Source organism: Gossypium hirsutum, chromosome A02 (genome assembly GCF_007990345.1).
Source record: "Gossypium hirsutum isolate 1008001.06 chromosome A02, Gossypium_hirsutum_v2.1, whole genome shotgun sequence".
Classification (NCBI taxonomy): Eukaryota; Viridiplantae; Streptophyta; class Magnoliopsida; order Malvales; family Malvaceae; genus Gossypium; species Gossypium hirsutum.
Genome location: NC_053425.1, coordinates 101,115,689 through 101,124,953, shown reverse-complemented (window position 1 = coordinate 101,124,953; position 9,265 = coordinate 101,115,689). Strand labels below are relative to the sequence as shown.

General features: G+C 32.8%; 1 long non-coding RNA gene across 1 annotated transcript; it reads left to right on the top strand.

The window, feature by feature from the left end:
• The first annotated feature begins 3,652 nt into the window (after positions 1–3,652).
• Positions 3,653–4,353, top strand: LOC107938784 (uncharacterized). Its single transcript, XR_001694973.2, has 2 exons — positions 3,653–3,768; positions 4,149–4,353. It is a non-coding gene; the product is annotated as an uncharacterized lncRNA (long non-coding RNA).
• The last annotated feature ends 4,912 nt before the right edge of the window (positions 4,354–9,265 follow it).

Here is a 9,265-nt window from a genome sequence, read left to right as displayed (position 1 = left end):
TAAAGGCTAAACCATTATTGATTTATCAAATTCGTGAAGCTCAAAAAGTCGATGAAGAATTGGTTATTAAACGAACCGAATGTGTCTCAAATGTTGAATCAGAGTTTCAAATCGACGACAATGATTGCCTGAGGTTCAGAAGTCGATTGTGTATTCTAAGAAAGTCGGAACTTATTTCAATAATTTTGAGCGAGGCTCATAGTAGCCGAATGTCAGTTCACCCGGGGAGTACGAAAATGTACAATGATCTGAGACGTCAGTTTTGGTGGCTTAGTATGAAACGAGACATTTCTGATTTTGTTTCGAAGTGTTTGATATGTCAACAAGTGAAAGTAGAACACCAAGTGCCTTCGGGGTTACTTCAGACAATCTTGATACCTGAATGGAAATGGGATCGAATTACGATGGATTTTGTATCTGGGTTGCCATTATCGCCAAGTAAGAAAGATGCGATTTGGATCGTTGTTGATAGATTGAAAAAGTCGGCTCATTTTATTCCTGTACGTACAGATTATTCACTAGACAAACTAGCTGAATTGTACATCTCTCAGATTGTAAGGTTACATGGGGTACCTATTTCTATTGTGTCGGATAGAGATCCGAGATTCACATCACGATTTTGGAAGAAATTGTAAGAAGCTTTGGGTACCAAGTTGCATTTTAGCACTGCTTTTTATCCCCAGACTGATGGTCAATCTGAGCGGATAATTCTAATACTCGAGGATATGTTGAGATGTTGCATCCTTGAGTTTAGTGGTTCATGGGAACAATATTTACCTTTGGTTGTATTCGCATACAACAATAGTTTTCAATCAAGCATTAAGATTGCACCTTACGAGGCTTTGTACGGTCGTAAATGCTGTACACCGTTGTTTTGGACTGAGCTTAGTGAAAGTAAAATCTTCGGGGTTGATTTGATTAAAGATGCTGAGCAAAAAGTAAAAGTAATCCGTGAAAGTCTGAAGGCAGCTTCGGATCGTCAGAAGTCGTATGCGGATTTAAAATGAAAACACATTGAATATCAGATTGGAGACAAAGTATTTCTTAAAGTTTCACCTTGGAAAAAGGTGCTCAGATTTGGCCGTAAAGGAAAATTGAGCCCGAGGTTCATCGGGTCGTATGAGATATCCGAACGAATTGGGCCAGTTGCATACAGATTGATTTTACCCCCTGAACTTGAAAAGATTCACAACGTTTTTCATGTCTCGATGCTTCGACGTTATAGATTCGATCCATCGCACATAATTAACCCATCAGAGGTTGAAATTCAATATAATTTGAGTTATGAAGAAGAACCGATCCGTATCCTAGCTCGCGAGGTGAAAGAGTTGCAAAACAAAAAGGTTCCGTTAGTAAAGGTGTTATGGGTCAAACACGGGATCGAAGAAGCTACATGGGAAACCGAGAAATCTATAAAAGAACGATACCCAAATCTATTCACTGGTAAGATTTTCGGGGACGAAAATTCCTTAAGAGGGGGAGAGTTGTGACAGCCCTAATTTGACCCTAGTCGGAAAGTGGTTTCGGGACCACAAAACCGAGTCATAAAAATAATTAACCGTTATAATCATGCTTACTGTATGTGTACATGCACGTGTGAAAGTTTCATGTTTTAATTTTATCATTTGTATGTGAAATAGATTAAATAGGACTCATGTGAAATAAATGTGAAAGATGATAGGTTAATCTCAAAGTGGTGTAATAATGCATGTTAGAAAAAGGATGGGTTTGCATGTCAAATATCCATTTTTGACAAGTAGTGGCCGGCCATGATGAAGTGATAGATAAAAATATGTATTAATTATTAGTCAATGGCTTAATATTTTATAGTATAGATGAATAAAATGAAAATAATAATAGAAAGAATGGGAAGAAAACAAAGTCTTAACTTAGCCCATGCCAAAACTTTGAATTTGGATGGTTGACTTGAACATTCGGTTATGGTAGATAAGGAAGGAATTTGATTTTTATCTTTAAGTTTTGATGAAGAAATTGTTGATGAAAGAAGTTGATCTTGTTAAAAACTATAATTTCTAATACTCATATGTGTAATAGCCGAACCTAGACTTTGCTTAATGTCTTGAACAAATGCCGATTAGGTGTTTTGAAATGGATAAATTAGGTGCTTGATTTCCTAAAGGTTCGGCATAGTACATGATATTTTTGTTAGTATGATTTCGAAGAATTTGAGTAATGTTATGTATAAGTAAAATTATTAGGTACGGTCTTGGCGGTATATATGTACAATTGATCTATTTAGCTAATAATATCTAGGGTGATAAATAATTAAATAATATGTATATAAAGAATGTGTGAAAGAGTGAATTGGCAATAATCTCTTTAGGACAGCAGCAGTAAAGTGATTTTGGAAAAATCACTATAAATTGTAGGAGTTGAGTTAGAAGCTGAATAAATTATGTAATTAAATCTTGATGAGTCTAGTTTCTTATAAAAGAAACTATAAAAGCAAAAGAATTACCGATAATGAGATAATTGAAGTAATGTGGGACAGAGTCAAAATGACTTCTAGATCCCATGTTCTGTATTTATAAAATCACTATAAAACGTATAAAAATATTCAAATGATGAAATTTATATGATTAGACTCCTTAATGAGTCTAGTTTCAAATAAAATAAACAAGGACATGTTTTGAATTCTGTACAATGAGAAATTTATTTCGTAGTAAAGAATGGTCAGATTAGTCAAATAGTGAAACAAGGGAAATTTTAAGAAAAATCTGGTATTGATTGGCCAAACTAAAAATTATGAAAATTTTATGGATAAAATATATATGAGTCTATTTTCAGTGAAATTTTACAGAAATGGATTTGGAGTTTCGTAGCTCCAGTTATAAATAATTTAGTGACTATTGCTCAAGAAGACAGCTTATTGTGAATTTGTGATTATGAGGTAATCATTGATAAAAATTTGTTAAGGAGTTGCTCAATGTTTTCTTATAAGCTTACTATAATCTGTATGTGTGAAAGTCGAATATATATGTATTATATTCTGAAAATAATATTTGAATAGTCGATTAATGTTTAGTTTAAAATTTGTTGAATTAAAGCTTAAGAGCATAGGGGGGCAATTTCGAATAACGGAAAAGAGAAAGCAATCGAGTAGCCTATCCGCAGTTGTTCAAATAAATCCGAGGTAAGTCTTTGAGTAATGGAACTTAGCTTATGATTTGATTAAACAATGTTATATATTTATATATATAGCACAATAAATAAATTGTTACCTGATGGTTTCTCTTGATTTACATATTGAAATAAACAGGTAGTGGATCGGCTTGTAATCGAATGGTTATAGAAACTCATGTAGAGTAGCGAAACGGAATCGTGTCATTTATATGAGCTGTTGAGCCGAAAATGAATGATGGATAATCATGTTGTGTTTGTGATCTAATAATGTAAATGAATTGTTAATGATTTATAATATAAATATATTTTGTGCATGACAATTGAGGATTATATCCGGGTTAAGCCCCGAAGGCATTCGTGTTGGTTGCTATTTCCAGGTTAAGTCCCGAAGGCATTCGTGCTGGTTGTTATTTCCGGGTTAAGTCCCGAAGGCATTCGTGTTGGTTGTTATTTCCGGGTTAAGCCCCGAAGGCATTCGTGCTGGTCGCTATTTCTGGGTTAAGTCCTGAAGGCATTTGTGCTGGTTGTTACATCCGGGCTAAATCCCGAAGGCAATTGGGTTGGAAATGTGCGATCTTGTCGTAATAATTTCTATTGATGGGCTTACAACCCTAAGATGATCAGGTATGCACCGTATATACATTGAAATTAAGTTAAGATTGACTATGAGCATGTAAGTATATGGTTGAAGTGTGAAGTAACATAAGTATGTGATTTTTGCGTATTTGCATTTATTTAGCCTTGTAATCGAATTAGATGTATTCGGCATAATTATGAGGTTAGTTGGGTAAAAAGAGATTATCTACATGATACGAATTCGTGTTTAAGGAAAAATTTAAGATGACATGTATGAACGATAGGGGTATATTTAATCATGACTACATTTAGTCAGAAAGATGATGAGCCTTATGAATGCTATGCTTTAGTTATAAATGATTTCATTACTTAAGACTTACTAAGCATCGAAATGCTTACTCTTTTTGCCTTCATTCCCTGTTTTATAGATTTTGTTCGTGAACTATCAGACTCGGGAGATCCAAAGTTGAAGTCGTCCACACTATCTAAACCTTTCGGTACTCTTGTAAATGAACCTTGATAATGGCATGTATAGGATTGACTTTTGATGTTAATTACGTATCTTTTTGGTGATGTATATATGTATAGCCATGCGAAAATGGCTTGTTAAGTTATTATATGCGCTCCACATAATTAATGTGTATGTGTGGATGATAATCGATTAATGTTTTAAATGTTTTGATGTGAATTAAACTTAGGAATTAATTAAGGTACTATTTAAATTGAGAAGATTGCTTTGTATAGTGTATAAACGAAATTCGAATTCGAAGGTATGCTATCGAAAATTACCTGAGTATTGTCAAATGAATTTTCGTACTTATTTGGTAATATTCCTTACCCCCTCCGGCGACGGATACGGGTTAGGGGTGTTACAAGTCCCCTACTTATCGTCATCTTTGAATATTTGGGTGTTGTTGTTTCCCATATCTATACCCTTTTAATAATCACAAGTTGGAATTTCAGTCTTAGCCTTGTACCTTTTTGGGTTACAGTTCCCAGCATAAAGGGTATCAATATCTTACTTCTGAAGGCAAAATTATTGTACCTCGACATGTTATTTTTTTATGAAAATCGATTTTGTTTGCTACAAACTCTTCACCTTCTACCTCAACAACTGACTATGTTACCACGTTTGTTCCTCTTGTACAGTCTCAATCACATTAGTATCTTAATAGAGATGCTGACATATGAAGTCCTACGGTTTCGTCTCATAGTGCCATAGAGTCATCATTTTTGGAAAATGATGTCGGTGCCTTGGGTCCCAGTAGTGGCACTTTTCTCCTCACACTTGAGTTGTCACATTTGGAAAATGACGTGGTGCCTTGGGTCACGGTAGAAGTACTTCTTCCCTCACACCGGTGTTTTCTATCACCTACGGTTGATACTCCACTGCCTCTAGGCAATACACATTGTATGATCACCCGGTCCAAATGATGTATCTTCAAACCTAAAGCTCTAGTAGTTGCATTACTTGATCGTGAGCCACGTACGGTTGATGAAGCGTTTGTACATAAAGAGTGGTGAGTGGCGGCTCAAGATGAGTATGATGCTCTTATTCGAAATTGTACTTGGGAGTTAGTTCCTTTGCCACTAGGATGGAAGGCAATTGGTTGCAAATGACTATTTAAAGTAAAAAAGAAATCCCAATGGTACCGTGGCTTACCAAAAAGGTCAATTAATGGCTAAAGGGTGTTCTCAGGTGCTAGAGTGTGATTTTCGGGAAACATTTAGTCTAGTTGTTAAACCCGCTACCATTCGAACCATTCTATCTATTATCGTATCCAAAACGTGGCCGATCTTCCAAGTTGATGTGAATAATGCATTTCTCAATAGTGAGGTCACTGAAGAAGTTTACATGCACCAACCCCTTGGGTATGTTCAACATGATGCGAATAGGCAACCTCTTGTTTGTCGATTGACAAAGGCCTTGTATGGATTGCGACAAGCTCCGAGAGTATGGTTTGATAAGTTGAAAAATTTTCTGCAATCCTTGGGTTTTTTTCTTTCGAAATCTAATGCATCTTTGTTCATTCGTGACACTAATGATTTTTGTATGTATGTGTTAGTTTATGTAGATGATATCATCATTATAGGAGATTCGTATAGAGACATTGATATGTATGTGCAACAACTACACATCGAGTTTTTCTTAAAAGACATAGGATCTCTTCATTATTTCTTGGGGGGTTGAAGTCACTTGTTCGACCATTGGGAGTCTTCATTTATGTCAATGTAAGTCTATTATTGACTTACTTGATTGGTGTCACATGACTTGTGCTAGGGGTGTTCATACACCCATGGTTAGCTCTTCTTTGTCATCTATGAGGGCATTTTGGTTAAAGATCCTAGGGAGTATAGAAGTATTGCTGGAGCATTGCAATATGTTGTTCTCATTCGACCGACATTGCATACGCTATCAATCGTCTATGTCAGTTTATACATACTCTGATGGATGTTTATTTTATGGCCCTTAAACGTATTTTGCGATACTTGAGTGGTACTATCGACTATGGTTTGATCATTCAGCCCTCTGAGAGGCTCTCCTTGGTTGGTTACATTGAAGCTAATTGGGGCTTGGACTTTGATGATCGATGATCCACCACAGGATATTGTGTTTACTTTAGGGGAAATCCTGTTTCTTGGTGTTCCAAAAAGTAGCAGGTTGTGTCTCGCTCCACAGCCAAGGCTGAATATAGAGGGTTGGCAACTACGGTTATTGATGTTACTTGATTGGTTTCATTGTTGTGAGAGTTAAAGTTTGATTCTGCTAATGTCCCTACCATATGGTATGATAACTCAAGTGCTGTAGTGGTAGCAGCTAATTTGGTTCTACATTCAAAGTTCAAACATGTCGAGCTTGATTTGTTTTTTGTTTGTGAAAAAGTTGCTGCTGGTTCTCTTATTGTAGGAGAGGTTCCTTCCTATGATCAAGTTAGATATTCTTAAGAAATGCTTGTTGGCATCCCAATTTTGTTGTCTTTAGCATCTTCTTGGGTCTCGAAGGTTGAGAAGTTAGGTGAATTTTAGAGTTTGTTAAAACAATTAAGCAGTTGTAGCTATTAGTAATCTGTTAGAAATTATTAGTAGTTAGTTAGTAGCAGTTATCTACTGAGAGTTGTATAAATACATATATTGAGCTTCTAATGAAAATAAGAATAGATTCATACAAAATTCAATATTAAATTTGATTTCTTTTGATTAGCTGATTGTTAGTATTCTATCAAAAGCTATGCTATTGGTTTTGCTGCTTTGAGCAGCCAGAATCTTGGTGTCATTACAATAGCCAATGTAGTCTTTGGATGAAATCCACCCATCAATCCTGATTTTTCTTGTTGAGGCTTTCTAGTTGAACAAGAACATCTTGCTGATTGTTGTAAAAAGATATTGAAAGTGAAGTTTGCTTAGAAATATTAGCAGGTGAAAGTCATCTAAAAAACTTGGATATCAGCTCAAACATTTTCGTCTCCCTCTAACACAATCAAAATTGTTTTTGAAGGATGTGATGGTTGATTTTTTCCTTGTTTTCCTTTCTCTACACCTTCCAAGAGCAACAATTGGTCTTGGTGGATACGAAACACACACTACTACAATAGTAATAAATATTTTAATTTAAACAACTTGGTGGATACAAAAGTATATTTTTCTTGTGTTTTCTCTTTTTTAACTACATTTTTTTCGTGAATAGACTCTTTTATAAATTAAAAAATAATATAATATAATCTATATAACAAGTAATATTTAAATTAAATAATTTTTTAAAAACAATATAAAAATTTAGATCTAATATTAAAAAATAACTTATAATAATAAATTAAAATAGAAAAACAAAACAACATGTATCAATTATAATAATTATAATAATTATAAAAGATATTTACATTAAATTAATAAACACATCTAATAATGATGACTAAAAAAATAATTATTAAAATTTTATATGATAAAGCCTTTTTTACTCTTTTTTTTTTAAAATCTCTCTCATTCATTTACAATTTCATGTATAATAACAACAACAAGAAGAAAAAGTAAAAAAAAAAAGTATAAAAAGGTACTTGCTTTGCATGTAATAAGCAACTTATGTATATATTAAATAACATAATATTATATAATGTCATCATCAATTAAAATTATCTTACATATCTCTCCGGTGCTTTCCATTGCTTTGTCGTTCAAATATTTCTTTTTGAAACATAAATGCTATTTATAGATTTTAAACTTAAATTTTAATTGGTATATAATTTTAACACTAATTAAGTGATAATCAAAAGATAAAATCAATCTTGCTATAAAATAAAGAGAGATGGAAAGAATAAATAACAAAGAAAATATGAAAGCAATAGAGAATGTACTTTACTAATTAAAAGAGGTGACTACAATACTTCATCAGAGTCTCTATTTATAGGCATAAGAAGTATAAAAGAAGTAGAGATCTAATAATTTAAAGTATATCAAAACTTTATATTGATCATGATGGACATCCACTTAATAAAATATTCATAACACTCCCCATTGGATATCCATTAGTAGATAATGTGTCTCATTAAAACCTTATTAGGAAAAACCCTATGGGATAAAAACCTAACAAGGGAAAAAGAGTACACAATCTATAATACGCATAATATGTTGCCTCATTAAAAATCTTACTAGGAAAACCTAATAGGACATAACCTCGATTAAGGGAAAAAGAGTACAACGCGTATTTACTCCCTCTTATAAAAACATCATATATTGTCTCATATTTTACGTATTCAATCTTGAATACTAGTTTTTCAAATGACTATTTGAATGTATTTGATAAGCATTTATATTACCATTCTTTTAAAAATCATGGGTGAGGGAAAATTTTAGGAAATATATTTTGATCTCTTCAGGAGATTCAACAATAATCATAACAAACTTTAATCATGATTCTCATATAAAAAAACAAATAGGTATTTTAGATCATTTTATAATCCTTCTTCAACTACTCAAATTTACCACATATGTTCAAATTATTTCAATTCATATAAATGAATAATTTCCCAAGAATTTCAATATGCTTCTAGCATTCTAAATCCTTCAAGGATTTTAATATAAACTTTACTATATAGTGATTTATAAAGGTTGTAACAACAACCATTAGACGCAAGTTAAATCTTTTATGAATTGTCAATTTAACAATATATCTAAAGGTTATTGCATCCACCACAAAAGAATATTATATCTTTTCATAATCAATACCAGTACTTAGCGAAAAACTTTATATTTTTATTCTGCTTTTGCAAAACTACTTCATTTATACCCTCATTGGCATTATGCCTTTAGATATTTGGACTACTAGTCCAAAAAACTCCTTGAATTTAATTGTACTTAAGTTGCGTCTTTCTATTTTGATCAATTTATTCCATATCTATATTTCTCAATAGATTTATTCAAGATAATCCTTTTATTTCATTATTTCAATAATAATATTTCATGCAAATCAGAATCTATCCATTCATGTTGTCATGATTATTCTCCAATTATAATAAACATGATATAATAAATAAAATATAGTAAAATATAC